We start from the raw sequence: 17,649 nt of genomic DNA, 5'->3' as shown, positions 1-17,649 counted from the left end.
ACAAGAGCAGATCATCAGGGGAGCGATGGAAATTATCAGGGATACGGCGAAGAAATCACCAGGCAACATCACCTCACCCTGGTAAGAATCAAAGACTCATCCAAAAATCTCCAAAAAATTCCGCTTAATACAAAGACTTACCCCACCCCCACCAGACCCCCCTCCCAATCTGTGCAAAAATTACCATCCTTTCACCACTAGAAAACAAAATAACCAGACTTCTCTCATAATTTTGCCTATTGCAGTGAGTTACCAATCAACTAAGTGTGAAATTACCAGCCCCCCGTAGTTTTTGTTACCAACTTCATGCAACAAAACAGAGTACCCAAAAAGATACCCCATTCCCCTGCTACATTAAACATAGATTTTCTGTTCTACCATGGAAAAATAAAGACAAAATAAAGGAGAGAGGAACCTTTATTGACCACAAAAATCATTCTCTCATACAATGGAATATGCATTGCAAAAAAGGTACATTTTCAGCCTACAAGAATGTTATACTGCATGAAGTAATCAAGTTATCAATCTGTACACAGTAAAAGTTATCATCCACTTTAGCTAAGTACTAACATTGGATAAAGAAAAGTGCTGCCTTTTAATGGAGATGCTCATGTTGTACTGTAAAATGTCCTGTTTAGTGTTCTTCTCAATCACCCCTGCGATTCTTGCCTTCAAACACCTATGTAAACAGTAAAACAAAACAATGAGTTTCAAAAAAAGAGTGAACATGTGTAAATGTGTACTAACGTGCAAGCGTGAAAACAAATCAAGCAGGAGTAGATAAATGGAGGATGGAGGAGGGGGTAGAATGCATGAAGAAGGCGATGCAACGCGCACACCAAGCAGCAATTCAGCATACCCAAACATCATGAGGACAGGTAAAATTACCAACATTACTGTTTACATATCATCATGGAATGAAAAACCCAGTCTTATACTTACTATTGAAGTGGGTTTGAAACTTACCAGCATTGGTGCACACATATTACCAGGTCCAAAAATGCAAATTACCAGGGTTTTTTAGGCATAAAGAATAGTTTACTATTGAAGTGGGTTTGAAACTTACCAACATTGGTGCACACATATTACCATGTCCATAGGATGCAAATTACCAGGGTTTTTTTAGGCAGAAAAGAATGCTTTACTGTTGAAGTTGGTTTGTAAATTCCAGAACTCCAAGATCTTGAACGCAAAGAAACCGCAATCAGTGTTGTAAGGAAAAATAAATAAAAAATGTGTTAAAAAGCAAAATAAGATAAACAAAAAGCTGAACGAACTTTTAAAATGCTACACTACTAAGTTACCGGCTATTTAGTTGAAAAAAAATGATGGAGTACTAGCCAAAAAAACTAACCCATTGTCCTGTTTGAACACATCGATGTACACAAGATCATAGTCTTGGATCTGCTTACTCGAGTCCTTGTACGCAATCAACCAGACTTTTTTAATGTCATTCATAAGCTTCGTCGCATGTGTGATGAGCGAAGGGCTATCTTGTGGACGAAGAGAATCAAGAATTTCAAATTGTTTTGCCTTGAGATTAAGGCACAAGACATACCAATGCCCGTCCTTCGGTAGAGGTCCCAAGTTTTGCAGTGTTGAAAACAGTAGCTGTTAAAAAAATGTGAACACATGAACACAAGAAGTTATCAATGCATTTACAGTTAAAAAGGCAAAGTTATCAGGACACTGACAACATATGTTACCAGTAGGCATAGATGAAAGTTACCACAGAAAGAAAAAATGTGAACATATGAACACAAGAGTTATCAATGCATTTACCGTTAAAAAGGCAGGACAATGACAACATATGTTACCAGTAGGCATAGATGAAAGTTACCACAGAAAAATAACATAACTAGGCACCAGCTAAAATTCTTTGATGGTACGATGTCTGACAAAACCAAAAAAAGAGCCTGATAAAATTGCCTGTTAGACCAACTAAAAAACAGCTTGTACGATTTAAAAGAAGAAAAGTATGTAGTTTACGTAAAAAAATGTACCAGATTTTGGTGACTAAGTATGTAGTTTGCATCACGACGGAAATGTTTGATTAGGAACTTTCTCGTCATATCATGTATGAGAAGATATACTCCATCATTTTAGCGAGCTCCTCCCTGGGGGTACAGAATCAGAAAGAGTTCGGATGTGGAGCTCTGCAATATTATTCGAAACTTGACCACCTTCTATCACACTATTAGCGAGCTCCTCCAATGTGACCCACCGCCCATCGATGTCAATAACCCTAATACTGAAAAGCAACAAAGAAAAAAAATAGTATATAAGCAAATGTTTTGCCGGTGAGGGGTTAAAATACTAGAGAAAAGGAAAACAGTAAATGTCATTACTGTTTTATCTTGGAGTCAACTGAATCAGTGGTGTGCTTGATAACTTCTGCGTAAATAACCTCTTCGAGTGCAGATGCTGTGAGGCCACAATATGGAGGCAGAAGGAACTGCGATGGGCAGCTTACCCTAACTTTCTGAATGTAAGATTTAGGAGTCACACTGGCTGAATGATTACCATAGGGAGGTTGAATAACTGGTGTAGCAAATTCAGGGTTGGTGGGGTGGTCTAGAAGAAAAGTGAGGGGAGTTATCAGAGTTGGGAATGGTGGAAAGAAATATTATGGGGAAACAAAAAGAAAAGAAGTTATCAGAGTTTAGAACAGTAAGTTATCAACATGGAGATAATGATGTTATCAAGGTTGGCAGTAGGAAAGAGTTTGTTAAATAAAATCTTCCTATCAGTACCTTTTACAGAACCGTAATTTGCTTTTGCTCTAACAGTGGCACGTTCGACTTCTTCAACCCACATAATTACATCATCGTCTTCAACATCCGCATCATAAACTCGAAATCGACGCTCTTCAAAAAGATGTGATCAGGTCAGTTTGTGAACTGACAAAAAGGAATGTCAAACATGTGGGAAAACAGCTAAAGAATAAAGTGATAGATAGTATAGAATATGATATAATTACTGTAGAGAGAAAAAGGGAAGATAATGAGGGGGGTCAGGATAGTTAAAGGGGCAACATAAAATGTATTAGAATGGTTTGTCTGTGCATGCAGGGAAAGGAAGGGGAGGGGTGTATTTACAGCATCAATAAAGGAAACAAAAATGGTTGGAGTTATCAGCATGATGATAGCAGAAGTTATCAGGGTATGATCACAAAAGTTACCATCTTAGTAACTAGTTTGCAAAAAAATGAGAACATGTAGGTATCTACTTAGAACAAAAAAAATACTAGCACAAAATTCGCAAAAAGTTATCATGGTGAAAGTTCCCATACGATAAAATGGTAAGCTGGAAAACAAGGTACAAATATCTTTTATGTAGGGTGATGTATTTATCAGTTAAAAGTAGAGCGATACAATTATCAGTCATGTGTTAGCATGGTGATAGCATAAGTTACCACACAAAAGGTTGAAGTTATCAGCATGGTGATAGCAGAAGTTATCAGGGTATGATCACAAATATTACCATTTAACTAACTAGTTAGCAAATAATTATCAGTCGGATGTTAGTAAAAGTTACCAGAAAAAATGAACAATAATAATCACGTATAATACATCCACACACCAGACAACATAAAAAGTAAAAGAGCGCAAATGTGAAACGAAAACACATAGTTCATTACATAGAACACACGCAAAAGCATAAGTCATTACATATGAGAGGGGGGAGGGGGAGGTTGTCCATACATAGGATAAAAGGAGCATGAATATACACACAAGGATCAAACTAAAAGCATAAAAAAGGTCTTCGAAAAGCAGACATCCATCCCATCACTCTTTTGTGATAAAGCAAAGACACGTATATGCCTTCACTTACCAAGGTCAGTAGGCTCAGATCCTAAAAACGGATTGGAGTCAATAGGATTATCTTCTGCATTCTTTAAATCTCGTGGTGCTGCCGCCATATGATCAATTGGGGGTGCTACTGCTCGGTCTTGGGGAGCATTGTTAACCGTTGGGGCCACTGCTGGTGCTTGAGTTGTCAAAACAACCGCTGGGGGCGGTGTTGGTACTGTAGCTGGAACTACGGTCGTTGTAATAATATCTGGTCCAGGCGGTGTGGGGCCAAAATCTAGGCCAAGAGAGCAAGATGGTGGGGTGAAATCCCAGTAGGCCCTATCAGCAACAACATCTTCTACATCTGCAATAATGCTGAATTCTTGGGCGGCGACTTGGTCATCCCCAGGTTGAGCTTCAACAAACACTGCATCTTCAGTTTCAACTGGTTCTGCCACATTGGATTGGGAAGATTCATCTTGAGCTTGAACCAATATTGGGGATATCGCTTATCGGGAACTTATCGGTCGACCCATGATAAGGGGTAAATCGGCCAGTTTATCGGCATATCGGCCGATTTATCGCCATATCGGCTGATTTATCGGCCGATTTATCTTATCGGTCTGACAGCGGTAAGCGATAAATCGGCCGATTTATCGGCATATCGGAAGATATCTTGAACAGTGGCTTGAACAACACATGGTATTTTGACAGAAGGTTGGTCATCTTCAGCTACATCAGTGGTCATTGGAGGAGCAATTCCTTGAACTTGATCAGCAGAAGTTTCAGCTACGGCAGCGCTCGTTGAATGAGCAATTCCTTGAGGTTGATCAGCAGAAGTTTCAGCTACAACAGCGCTCATTGGAGGAGCAATTCCTTTAGGTTGATCAGCAGAAGTTTTAGCTTCAGTGCCAATAACAACATTGGCAATTTCTTCTACCACTTGAGTAATAGTGGCTGCTGTCGCAAGCTCATCCACAGCTCCAAAACTAGCATCTGGTGAATTCCTAGTAGGGGCATTATCTTGCACAACAGTTATTGGAGAACTGACCATGGGGGAGTCTTCAAAATCATCTTTCGCGTCCTTGGGAGCAAAACAAGGAGAAGACCTAGTTGCAACTGCAACTTTAGAAGACTTCGTAACCTTCCTCACAGTAATCTTGGTCTTCTTGCTGCACATAAAGAAAAATAAACATGGACATCACCAGCTTATAAAAACATTAGTTACCAGCTTATATTAACATTAGTTATCAGATTATATTTGCATACAACAGCTAAAAATAACATTAGTTACCATCTTATATTGACAGAAGTTAACAGCTAAAAAATAACTTTAGTTACCAGCTTGTATTCAAATTATTTGAGAGGTTATGGCCAACTTGGTTATCCACGTAATGCAAAAAATCAACATCGTTACGAATCATTAATGAAGATGGTAACTATGAAGATAACAAAGTTACAAACAAAATTACCATGCTAAAGAAACAATAAATATTGTAAGAGCTTTGACTATAAAAACTATCAGTCATTCCCGTACAGATTATGATGCCACGCATAAAAGAGTTAAATTACCGGTATATATTCACCTAATTTACAAATGAAAGATAAACAAATAGAGAAAATCATTTAGATATCATATAGCAAGGAAAAAACATTCATAATCACCTGCGTGACGTGTCAGACGAGTCAACATCTGCCGAAGAACGCGCGGGATTACTAGGTATCTCCTCAGACGTGACACCCACACTGCTAGACCGCGTTTGCTGAAGGTCGGCAACACTAATAGATGGAGCATTCGAACACCTGACAAGTTATTATTTGAAAAAGGATATAGTGCACGTGAGAAAATTGTTACCGTAGACAAATAACACATGCTTACCAGCATATAACTACTAAAATTATCATGCAAACAAAGTTAAACTACATATTGTTCAAATAAAAAACTAAAGTTATTATCGTGAAAATAGCTACTGAAAGTTATCAGCCTTACCATGATATAATTACTATCCTTTCTAGAAAAAACACAGGCTTGATAAGGAATAGAGACTATCCAGACATATTTACTTCTAATTATCAGAAGCTAGGTGCTAGGAAAAGTGATAACACAAAAGAGTAACAACAAGTAAGTATGTACACAAAGAAAAATAAACATGGACATCACCGGCTTATAAAAACATTAGTTACCAGCTTCTATTAACATTAGTTATCAGATTATATTTGCACACAACAGCTAAAAAATAACATTAGTTACCAGCTTATATTGACAGAAGTTACCAGCTAAGAAATGCAATATAACAGATGAAAATAAAAAGAAATCAACAAGCAGATGATAAGAAACTCACTTGCGAGGATGTTGCTTCTTCCGCGTGGGATTGGCAATTACTGAGTTAGTGCCCTTATCAGGGCCTACAATGCCAAGCTCATTGATGACTATTGCCTTGATAGAACGATGTGTATCATCCAACGACGGCTGGTCAGCAACAGTTATACCAGTGGCCATGGGCGGAGAAGGTAGGCGTAATTTCTTGTGACGCCTGGAATATTGCTTTTCCAAGTTATGGACGAGAGAAGAACCGCACCTCTTCACAGAAGCATCAACAACAACCTCGTTTTGAGTATCCGTCATATCTGGCTAGTTATGCAATCCATCACTAGATACATTCCCGAAACGTGCAGTAAGCATAATCTGAGACTCGAGAGGCTGATCGGTTCCTGTAGTAGCAGTTGCATCAATTCCGGCTGACCTTACCGACACATTGGCAGTTGCAAACATGGTTGCACCCATATCTGCATTCGCTGCGCCACTACCTGAAGCAACATGGGCATTCGGTCCAGCACTACCCCCACTACCTGAAGCCTCATGGGCGTTCGGCCCACCTGAAGAACCATGGTAATGAACGTGAAAATCTAGATCTTCGTCAGAGTGACCATCACTGCCACCATCACTATCCTCATGATCAGAATCTGAAACTTCGACAGCTCGCTTGCCGGTATCTTTTACTTCACGCGAGCGGGATGCAGGACGGGTGCTTGCAGTCTTCCTGGTAGTCTTCCTAGCAGCAGAAGATAAACCCTTTAGTTGGTTCTCTAACACACGGGACATCCATGAGCTGTCTTCATCATCCAAGGACATGAACTCATTAACAAGACCACCCAGGAGGCCAACCATGCCAGACGAAAAGCGACCCACAATAGCAGAAGCTTTGGCAAGTTTCTGATAGAAAATCATGAATGAAAAAACAAATAATCAGGTTGTGAGAGACATTAAGTACCATGCAAAAACAACTAAAAATACCACACAAAGATAAGTTAAAATGAAGTTATTCCAAAGTGAGAATCTAAAAAAATATAAAAAAGTTACCATCCTAAAAACAGAACAAGTTACCAGGTCTTTATAACAATATTTACCAGGAAAAGGAAAACAAAAATACCCAAACGCACTAAAAAGATTAAAAATACCTGTTCAGAACAGTTTTGCGGTGCATGAACACGCATGAATTTATCTAGACCTTGTAAACCACCAAACAAGCAATAGTCTTGACCATATTGGGGCTTAAGCTGAAAAAATATGATAAAAAACAAATTAAGATCTTGATAAAAAAATGGCAATACATAGAAGGTAAGAAAAATGACGAATGGGAAATTACCGGTAATTTCCCATAAGAAAGCTTGTCCCTCTGGACATCCATCCGGAGAACTTTCGATGCCAACTCATTCGTCCACACATTAATTGCAAAAGGACCATTAGGCAATATGATATCAAGGCCAGTTAAGTCAATAGCATCTATATACAGAAGCTGGAAAAACAGAAAAGGTCGTTACAATCTAGCTGTTTGGCGGAATAAGACGTACAATCCAAATATCATGGGAAAAAAAAAGAATAAGAGGACTAACATTGTAGAATAGGAGGCAACCCGTCGTAGGCTTTCCTTTTGAAAGGGCTTTGTGAAGCTGATCCGCAATAAATTTGCACCAGTTGAGGTTTTCTACATTGCCAATATTTTGCTGCGAAAAAAAAGAAAGCACATGAAACCTAGAGGAGTGTATGCACACAAGTTAGCAGGGGACATAAGTAGATACTTATAACACTATTAAAGCATTGAATCACCAAGTACATAAGCACACAAATTACCACATTATTGAGAAGTAATTCAAAATTACCATATTGCAAGGCATAAATAAATTATCAGGTGCATTACTAAATAATTACCATACTTTCAGAAAAAGTTATCAGGCGCATTACTACATAATTACCACACCATCAGAAAAAAGTTATCACGTGCATCACTATGTAATTACTACACTTTCATAAAAAGTTATCCGGTGCATTACTATATAATTACTACACCTTCATATAAAGTTATCAGGTGCATTACTACATAAATACCACACTTCAGATCACAGAAAAATCAAAGGGACAGAAGTTACCACACTCCAAAAATCAGGGGAAGTTATCAAAGTGCATATGTGCATAATCATCAGACTAAGAAGCAAAAAATTACCAGGTAGAAAAACAGAAAAGAAAAGCGATAAAAAGCATGAACTAGAAAGATAGCCAGATGTTCTTACCAACACAGGATACCATCTGGTGCTGATCTTGTTCGAAGTCGTCGGCGCCATCACGGTGCTGGCAGCAAGCACAAGCCACAAGTGCTTGAAATTGTCGTCATGACGATTAGTGCTCAAGATAAGGTTTAATACATCCATAGTTTTAGGAGCATGTCCAAGATTACCAAAAAGATCTCCCGCAAGCTCAAGCTGTGCATCTGTAGGAACCTTGAAATCCACCGCAATATCACCTCGGGGCACACCCATTATACGATGCACAGACTCTTCACTGACCGGTAACCTTCCGCGACCGGGTACAACAACCTCACGGGAATCAGGGTCGTATAGACTAGCAAGCCATTGAGAAAGCCGATTGAACAGATTATCACACTTGATATTCCGCAGACTAGTGAAATCCATGTCATCGATCGCGGCCATTCTCTCATCTGACATATCCTTACAGGCAGTCACAAGAGCACTAGGAGAAGCCCTATTCCGATCTGCGGGAGGCTTATGCTTTTTTAAGGGGTTCACCTCCTCAAAGTCATCATCTAATTTGCGCTTCCTTGGCATCTTGACCTGACACACAAGAATAACAAAGAGAAAAAGTGAGCATAAATGATGCATAGCTGTTGAATTAATAGTCACACATCTATTCTTATGATACATTGGTAACTTGTGAACATACAACAAGATAACTCATCCACAACAGAGAAGGCGAAACATAAAAACAGGACATGTCTACTTCTACTAGATATTGAATACCTGATTTTTTTTACTTACGATACACCGATAAAATGTATGTATCAGGCAAGATAACTTATGCAAAATAGGGATGGCAACAACTTACACACAAACACATATATTGGACATCACATCATTAAGTATTAAAAAAATCAGTGACATGATAAATTTTACAGTGGACTCCTGATAAATTATTCACACCACTGATGGTAATATTCACAAATAAAGTTCAGGTAAGTTAAATGATGGCACATCCATCAGTTAGAAACACAAAAATGCATCATGAAATGAGACACCACTGGTAGTGCTAGAACAAACAATCCATCATGACAATCTAAACACAACGAGATGAACTGCATATAAAACACACAAACAGTATGGGATTCTCATCGCCAACCTAATTATACTGGTTGTAATTCAATGCCTTCACTGCAACCATAAGAGCATGATAAAACGGAGCCCAACATAGATACATAGTGAGGAGAGTCGTTGTAAAATCCCCACACCAAACCCTACCGGCGACCAAAATAACGGCAGAAATCATCATAGGATAACGCCGTCGATTCATGAACGGAGACATAATGGTTATGCATCTAGAGAAAACCCTAGAAATCAGAATCGAGCCGCGTAGCAGAGAGGATCAGTTCAAAAATTACGCCAACTACCCACGAAATCGAAAAAGGCAAATTAAGCATTAAAACGATGTGCATGTGAAACAGGGACTAACAAATAGCAAATGCACCACGAATTGAACGTATTGGGCGCATTCCTCGTTTGTTCTAACCTACGACCAACACGACGAACATCCCGCCACTAATGGCGTCGAGAAACAGAGCATGAACTAGTCGGGCGGATGTGGGGGAGGGGGGATTGAGTCGAGACTAACCAGTGGAGAAGAACACTGGCGTCGAGAATCGGCCGGAGAAGGAGTCGCCGCTCGCCGTCGACAGAGAGAGAGAGCGCGGGCGGAGCGACCGAGAACCAGAGAGCGGAGCATAGCGCGGTTGCTTAAATGAATTGAGGGAGTGGTGGGGGAGGGAGGAGTTATGTCAGCGAGTGGTGGGGGAGACGGTTCAAGCGACGCGGGCGTGCAGCGACGTGGGCGTGGAGCGATGGCCCACACAACAGCGACACAAAAAAAAGAAACGCCTCGCTGGAACGCTTAGCGCGCGTTGGATTAAAATTGGACGGCATCCAAGTGGTGTGGCGTTTTTGCAATCTGTCACAGGCAGTGGCGGACACAGGGGGGGACCAGCAGGGGCCCTGGCCCCCCCTAAGATCACTGATTTGCTGGTAATTAGTAGATGAACAGTGTGCAATTTATACGAAAATACATGTAGTAGTATTGTTTGGCCCCTGTTATAAAGAGTTTGAGTCATTTGGCCCCCCTGATCCATAATTCCTGGCTCCGCCACTGGTCACAGGTGTGCCAAATACATTTTTCGTTCATATATATAATCAAGGCAACTAAATGCTCCTTACATGTGGCCGATGCGGTGATTTGGTGGTAACAGAAGTACTACTAGTGCTGCTACTTTCCCATTGTGTGGGCTAATTAAGAGCACCATGGAGTAAAGAAATTCCTTCCCTCTCGCATTGATTTTCACTAACACGTTGACAACGAGACAGGGCGAACGTGCATGGCACCGGTACTCCCTACTAGTCCAGCGTCCCGCTGCAGGTGGGCCACCGGGGTACGTTACATACCTGCTCGATCGTAGTACTATGCATCACAGTCACAGCGCACCAATAGGGCACACATAACTTAAACCCATCTCAAACGTCTGGATGGCCTGTCCATTCATTAATCGGTCATGAAATTTCGATTCAGATGTACATCTCATACGAACGTTAAACGCTCGGGCTGACTGACACTCCTTATATCCACCCCAAATATGGGGCGGATATGAGGGCGCCCAGGTGCAGTGGCGGAGGTAGAGGGTGGCCAGGGTGGGCCGTGACCCACCCTAAGATTTGGAAACAGCTTTTATACCATAGGAGAAAAGCAAAAAATAAATGTATATGTACAGTAGCACTGCTGGCCCACCCTGGCCCAGTGGGCTAGCTCCGCCGTTGCCCGGGTGTGTCCGCCATGTCAGACCTGATCCACGTTGGCCTATCCGATCCCACATATATTTGTCCTCATCTGTTCGCCAGACCAAACCCTAGCCACTTCACGCTTCACACCCCTCTGCCACCCAAGCTCACCGCCGGCGATTTCCGGCCGTCTCCGGCATGGCGGGCAGCGGATCTGACTCTGACGAGTCCGGATCCATCGATTGGGTGTCATCTGTGCGGGTTGGAGGACACAATGGCGGCCAACATTGCACTCCCCTGCTCCCGGGAGGACAGGGCCCAACCGACGGCAGGATCCAAGATTGTCAGAATCGTGATTTTGAATCGGGTCGGAGCTTTGATGGTAGGATCGCAAATCGTAGGATCTCCACTATCAGGATCGTAGAAACTTAGATTTCAAGAACTAAAATCGTAGAATCATAAGGGTTAGTTTGGATCGTAAAGTCGTGGAATCGTATAACAAAATCGTGATTCTGACAACCTTGGCAGGATCTCTCCCGTGCGACTCCATAGTGTTGGCTCAACAAGCGCTCGGGTCCTCTGGGGCTGGATCATCATGGTCCTGACAGCCGAAAAATCTCTCCTTCCCCATCACCGGTCAGGGCGGACTATGAGTCCCACTAGGAACGTGCGGCCCACTGTGGAAAGGAGAGGATAAGGGCCGCCGAGGCGCGTATCGCGGCGAAAATGACGACGACGGAGGCGGCTGATGCGACTGCATGTAGGAAGCCATCCATGCCCGAGTTATGAAGAAACGACATCGGAGAAACATGCGCACCCTCGCCCCGAGAGCAGAATCGAGCGGTCGTGCCATGGCCGGACTGCCACTGAAGGAGGAGAAGGAGGACATCGACAACGAGGACAACTCCGGCGACGAGCAGATCTGGCTCGATCCCTACCCCGTCTTCGACCGGTACTTCCGCGAGAAGGACGGCAAGGGCAGTCGTGGATGATCTCCACCATAGCCAAAGTTTGATAGCCCGATGGCATGTTAGTAGTGATGGAGTAGCCGGACAATGTGCGTAATGCATCAACATAGTTGTATGAAATTGTAGTGATTTAAGATATGATAATTAAGATGTCCACTTGTGAAAAGGCAAATTTAAGACTTAACCAGTCGGTGTTTGCGGACGCGAGCGGCGTGTCCGTGAGCGTTTGAGGTGGATTTGCAAAGTCCGACCTTTGATGCTCTAAGGCAGGGCAGGACCTCGACCGATTAATGGCAACGATCCATGATCCATCGGCTGCATGGTCTCAACGGCAGCCAATTAATTAACGTTGAAACTGAGGTTTTCGGCAGTAGACGGTGCGGAGGGCGACTGGCAACATGGAGATGCATTGCATGGGCAGTAAATGGGGCTGATGCAGATAGATCGATCAGAGACTCAGAGTCAGATCACGCGGGGCCGGAGGGCAGATAGATCGATCAGTATCGTGGTCGCGTGCTCGGTCGGTCGCGCGTGCGCGACAACGCATGCCGGCCGGTGCACATGCACTTTAACTTACGGTAAGCCTGTGTTAAAAAAGACTAGAAAAATATCATGGAAGATGAAAAAAAGACAGCAAAATGATTTTCTAATAATCATATAAGGTTTTAATTTATGTATGGTGTGGATTCCAAAAATAATCTACTTGTACTGAAACGCTCCCTTGTAGTACTAGAATTTTTCTAAAGCTAATGGAATTCCTTTGTACTACCTCTATTTCAGTTTACAGGGCGTGCGCGTACTCTTAGGTCGTCAATTTGACCAACCTAATACAAGTCATATATTACAAAAAATATACCAATATAAACTTCAGATGTTCTATTTTCAAACGATATAATTTTTGCGTTATATAGTTTATATTAGGATGATAAAATTGACAACCTAGATATACGCGTAGGACTTGTAAACTGAAACGGAGGTAGTACATAAATTTGCATGATGGATATTTTTTCAAGATACATGTGCCAAAGAGGAAGAGCTCAGGGAGCTGAGTGTGAAAGGATGAAGGAGTCAGGAAGGAGAAATTATATGTGGGCTTAATTAATGCTTCCTAATCAGTATGCTTTTCATATTGCCGTTTATTGAACTAATATAGTTTGCTTTTGATTAAGGATCTTGACATGGCACCTAGCTGTTTTTGATTTTATGTAGCTTTTGTTGATCTTCTCCTTGTTTGGATTAAATTTCTTATTGCTTTTCCTATTCCTTTGCAGGAACATGAACCTGATGATGACCCATAGTTGGATGTATGTGAGAGGTACATGTGTTAGCTCATAAGCATATCAGAATACAATCATGAGGTGTATAATTATTCAGTTATACTTTTTATCCATGCCTCAACAGTTGACTAAATTAAATGAAAGGATGAACATTCAGACTTTCTTGATGGCTGAGATTCTAGGAAGACCATCACATACTCGACCAACCCACCTGCACGTCATTGCAAGACAAGGTAAAAGTGAAGCAACGAAATGTTTGCGTGGAATCACTAGTAGAAAAAGGGGCTTTTGTCCCGGTTGGTAAGGCCCCTTTAGTCCCGGTTTTCGAACCGGGACTAAAGGGTCGGTACTAATGCCTCTCCCCTTTAGTCCCGGTTCTTACACGAACCGGGACTAAAGGGCGCGGCCACATGGAGCTCTACCTTTAGTCCCGGTTGGTAACACCAACCGGGACTAAAGGAAATTTTATGATATTTTTTTAATTTTTTTTAAAATTTTTTTGATTTTCAAATTTCTGAATTATTTTAACCTCTAGTGTGTAATCACCACCCCTCATCACTGCTCAATTTATCCTCTAATCACCCCTCATCATTCCAAATCGTCTAACTTCCCGAACAGTCATCCATCCTCCCACTCCCCCAGCCTGAGCACGCTTAACTTCCGGGTTCTATTCTCTCTCGTTTCCAAGCCTGCACTTGTTGTTTTTCTGACAATAGTAAGATGTCAATCCTATTAACCTTCATGAATTTTGCTTGAGCATGAAGTGCCACATGTCACTGTTTGAGTTTGAAACTATTGTTTTAAAAAACAATAATTATTTAGTAACACTAATATTTCTTGAATAATTAGTTTGACCACAGTTTGACCAAAATTCAAAATAACTGAAATAATTATTTAGTAACACTAATATTCTAGAATAATTAGTCTGACCATTGTTTGACGACAGTTTGACCACTGTTTGACCAGATTTGACTAGTATTTTTTTTGATTTTTTCCACTCTAGATCTTAAAAGCCCCGTAACTTTTTTCTGTTAGGTTTTTGAGGATTTTGAAAATGTTTAACGGGGTTCCGCCTGTTAAATTCGGATGTAACTTTTTGAGTAGATGATTTTTCATATAATTTTTTTTAATCCGAGTTCGTATGCAAAAGTTATGCCCATTTTACAAATTCCAGAGAGATTTTGCAAATAAAGTCGAAATTCATATTTGTAAATTTTCCCAACAAGTAGACCACATATCACATGGGAAACTTATTTTATTTTATTTTATTGACATTTCCATCATTTTCTTTTGTTTTTTCTAAAACTGAAAAGGCGGTCCACGGGGAGGGGGGGAGAGAGTTTGAAAATGGGACCTTTAGTACCGGTTCGTGCCATGAACCGGTACTAATGCCTCAAAACCCATTAGTACCGGTTGGTGGCACCAACCGGTACTAAAAGTCTAACCTTTAGTCCCGGTTGGTGCCACCAACCGGGACTAATGGGCATCGCACCCTTTAGTCCCGGTTCGTGCCACGAACCGGGACTAAAGGGCCCAGGTGAACCGGGACTAATGCCTTAGCCGCACGAACCCGGATAAATGCTCACGTTAGTCCCGGTTCTTGACTGAACCGGGACTAATGTGAAAACTGCCCCGTGACCAAAGCCCTGTTTTCTACTAGTGAATGTTGTTACTATTGGTTTCTTCAAGGATAGAAACTTTTACCCAACATATGTCATTTTTTTAGGTTAATTGACTAGCCCCTCTTTTTATAATGGTCCAGTCAATTAAGAGAAATGGGGAAAAGAAAATGTATGACACAAGGGCTATCAATTACAGCGTGAATTACATAGCCTGCAACATTTGCATTCCTGGCCCTATCTATGATCCTACAAGGGCTATCTGTATGAGCTGAACAATTATAGCAGAGGATAGCTGAACAATTAGAGCAGAGGACATACTCAAATTCAGAGTTTAGAGCCTGATGAGCAATGTTGTGAGAGCTTGTTGATGATCTGCCTATTTTCCGCGAAATTGAGACGTGTACCAAATAACAAAGAGTCTCTGCTTGGCCGAGAAAGAGAGTTGGTCGTAGGAATCTCTTCTGAGCTTGAAGTAGTCGTCATGTGCCTCCACTCCCTCCACAATGTGCAAAAACAATGGTTTCCGCATGGGAAAACGGCAATGAACCCATGGATCTTCCGGAAAAGCAGGTGTGGGAGCAAAGTAGTCATTGTGCAGTAGCTTTGCTCCGGACACCCTGTTTCGGTTGATCACTCTTCTCCCTTCGATTGATCCCTTTAAGTTGAGAATATCCTCCACTTGCCGGTCCATTTCCTCTTGCATGCTCATGAGCATGATCATGTCCACTTCTTCGTCCGAATCCGACGAATCGAAGAACTCATCTTGAATCATTTGGTCAAGCTCCGTCAGTCCATATTCCTCGTCTGACAAAGCATCGGAATCCATCATTTACCAAACAAAATCACAATAATTTTGGTCGGTTAATGTGTCGAACACATCAAGCGCAAGTCGGAGCCGGAGAGTTGCCGGACGTACCACGGTGGCGTCCAGGCCGGCGATGATGGGAGCGCTCTTCCGGAGCTGGCGACGGAGAGTCTGGGAACAACTGCGGAGCGAGCGCGGTGGCGAAGCGCGAGACGGACGGCGCGGAGGAGGAAGAAGAGATGAGATAGCAAACGGGTTCGGCTGGTCTTCATGGTGGATTTGATGCAATTTGGGTGGGATCGGGCTGTCGGGTCCGACGTGACGGGCGTGCCCGGGCTCCCCCATATCTACCCCATATTTGGGCTGGATATGGGGGATGCCGGTCAGCCCGAGCATTTGAGGGCCGTTTGAGAAGTCCGTATGGGTCAAAAAATCATGATCGGACAGTGACCGGATGATCCGCCTGGACGTATGAGACGAATTTGAGAGGTCCAGTCATAGATGCTCTTAACTACCTCCACGACCTCTCCATTGAAGAGTGTAACTTGTTCGTAACTAGTAAATGTGCACGTGCAACGCACGTATAGACAAACATACTGTGGCTAAAGTTCAAAAAAAAAAACTCTTACATTTTACACATATTCTCTGCACCAAGGAAAACTAATGCATGAACACACTCCATGTTACTGCTTAGATCTTGTGGGTCACTTTTTTTTTGTATTTTTACTATAATTGTCTGTATCTGCACAATAAGAAGCTCCCCCGTCGTTTTTGTAATATTCTCTTACAAAAACAAAATGTAACTCACATGACATTAAAAAACATAAATCTTCACTTCCCAGGGAAAGAAGTATACGAAGGAGTGCGTCCCACATACCATGTGAGCACCAAAATAGTAAGCAGGAGCATAACATAGCGTCCTCACAGTTGTGCCATTTGTTGCTAAGTTGCAGGCTAATATTGACATAGAAGTTAATTAGTGGATTTACCTCAAACTGCTAGTGATCAGTGTGTAGGAGTGCTGATCCAGGAAAATGGATGAATGAAAATATAACTGGACATGCATGACTCCTACATGTAGCAAATCAATCAAATAACATCAGCACTGTGCCAAGACATTCATTCCTTGTATAAATCAACCAATCAATCTGCACTAATAGTATTGAGGCAGTGGTTGCAGACTACCAGGAAAGGATCAATAAAAGTACATTAGAAGAAAACTTTTACCAATTGTCCTTGAATCTGGTTATCAACTGAACAAATATCATTTACTATAAGATGTAAATTTCTTCTATAACTGAGAATCTAGAACCATAAACCAAAGAATGTGCATTTTACAATAAACAGAAGAAATTCTGAAATTGACACATAATTTTTTGAAACACTGACTATACTGTACATAATTTAGGTAACAGTGACACTTGCGCTTTTGGATTTCGTAGTGGACTTAAGTCTATCATAATAGTGCATATTTTAATCCCCCACATACTCCAAGAATGCTTTGTGTGACTTCTGAATATTACTGATATCAATCAACGTGTTAATACTACCTCTTTTTTATATTATTTAATGTAAATTAATTAGGAATCTTTGTACAGTTCACAAAAAAACAGAATCAGAAACAATAATGTGATAATAGGTAAAGACTGAAGTTCGGAACTTTAATGATAGTAACAACCAATATTCTTTGCCATATATTGTATGCATATAGCTCATAAAATATAATTTAATGTGGGGTATAATGATATGAAGCTGCTTCAGTCTGTATGATACAGTCCGTGTCAAAAAGGATATTACCTGTTCAAAAATAAACATAATGCTTATGTCATAAGCAAGCCTGAACACAGATTCATA

Source organism: Triticum dicoccoides, chromosome 1A (assembly GCF_002162155.2).
Source record: "Triticum dicoccoides isolate Atlit2015 ecotype Zavitan chromosome 1A, WEW_v2.0, whole genome shotgun sequence".
In the NCBI taxonomy this organism is placed as follows: domain Eukaryota; kingdom Viridiplantae; phylum Streptophyta; class Magnoliopsida; order Poales; family Poaceae; genus Triticum; species Triticum dicoccoides.
This window is presented reverse-complemented; position numbering follows the sequence as displayed.